The sequence below is a fragment of the Pseudomyrmex gracilis genome, unplaced genomic scaffold (assembly GCF_002006095.1).
Source record: "Pseudomyrmex gracilis isolate BER0280 unplaced genomic scaffold, ASM200609v1 scaffold_2943, whole genome shotgun sequence".
In the NCBI taxonomy this organism is placed as follows: Eukaryota; Metazoa; Arthropoda; class Insecta; order Hymenoptera; family Formicidae; genus Pseudomyrmex; species Pseudomyrmex gracilis.
This window is the reverse complement of record NW_018023527.1, coordinates 7,345-9,241: the sequence shown is the minus strand read 5'-3', so window position 1 is coordinate 9,241 and position 1,897 is coordinate 7,345.

The following is a 1,897-nucleotide window of genomic DNA, read 5'->3' as shown; positions in this document are numbered from 1 at the left end:
TGAGGTTAATACTCGCGTTTATAATCTATTATAGACGCATAATTACCTAAAAATATCGCAAAAGCATACTATTTTGTTTCTTCTCAACCTCCCCTTTAACCACTCTTGACAGTTCGCGACTTCAATCGCGAGTAGCATCCGATTGAGGAGTCAACTCCCTGTTTGACCACCCTCGACGGAAGAGCAGTCTGCGACTCCAATCGCGAATAGCATCCGGCAGAGAAAGAGTTAGCCCGTCCCCCTCCTAGATCACTCTTTCTTTGGTCAAGTATAGTGTCAATGGAATGAGAAATCAGTTCCAAATATTAACCTCACACACACTTTCGCTATAAAAAATAAATTGCTAAAAGTCTATCCCGTTTAAGTGAAACCTCGCCGTTCGCGTTCCAACCGCCGACACTGGCGGCAGCGACAAAATAAAAAATTACGACGAGCAGCCGCCCCTACCCTGAGCAAATTTGAGCCGGACAGACCCAACCGCCCGACGCCTACCACTCCCGAGAAACGTTTTAACGTTGAATACGCGAACAACATCGACAACAACGACAATAATATTAAAAACCCCTGCGATACGCACACAATTCCCTCTCACGCGCACGCACACTTACCGACTCACTCGCACGCAAGCACATCTCACGCAACCTTACACGACATACATACAGACACACACCACGACGACGATTCGTGGTATCAATCCCCTTCTTACTCTCCTGTAAGCCCCGATCCTCCCGCGAACAATCCACCGCCTTCACCTCCTTGCTCTTTCTCTCCAAAGCACTCTAAGCCCGCTTGTCCCGCAGAAACTCCCGCGGATGTGCAATCCGCGCTAACTCCTCCGCCCCCTCCTCACTCTCCTTTCTCTCTACCTTCCACATCCGCGCAAGAACAGGCGGACGACGAATTTTCCGATTCCTCCCGACCGACCACCTTGCCGCTTGACCCTAAATTATAATACTTCTTCAAATTAGCCTTCACTTATCGAATAGCAGATCCTAAAAAAATATCTTATGTAATAGATCTCCTAAGAGTTAATCCTTCCGATTTCTTTCATCTGATATCTACAACTCTATCCAGAAAACTCCTTCCCGTCAAATTTCCGCACCTAAATGCCATCCGTCTTGTCCCAGTCCGTCATTTTTATTCTATATTTCCCCCTAGCTCCGCTAAAATCCATGAAATCATAAAAATCGATCTAAAATGATTTTTATTGCTAGACCACACACATGCACCAGACACACTTACATTTGTAAAACCCCGCCGGAGGCTCTTCACACACGCTCTCGCGACACATGCACACGCATATATAAACATTTATAATATAAATTCCCTCTGTCCAGCCTCCGAGCGATGACTCTCCAATCTATTGTAAAATTCACGACATCATATCTACCCACACACCGACACACCACCGACAAAAAAATTTGTAACAAAAACCCTCATTAAATGACTAAATTAATATTTTGCGTTTTATAATCATTTCATTTAATTAAGACGACCTCTCATCCTCCACATCCTCAATTGATCGCACGGTCTTGTTCTTAGTCAATAGAGTTGAATCTCTAGACTTAAAAAGAGACCGACGGGGCCTCATAAGACGGAGTAAGATTGACATACGTCGTTGATCTGTCTGTGAGAGTATAAAAACTTTCTGGACTCTGCCGCAACAGCATTGCCTACCTGTTGCGCGGAACAGAGAAAAGACAGCTCTCTGTTACTCCACCATAGCCCGACCGTAACGGGTGATACTCTATTGACCACAGTACGATTCGACACCGCTCGGTTCGACAAAGAATTTATTCGACACCAAATTATTCGACACCGTACGATTTGACACCAGATTATTCGACACCGTACGATTCGACACGAAATTATTCGACACCACATTATTCGACACCGT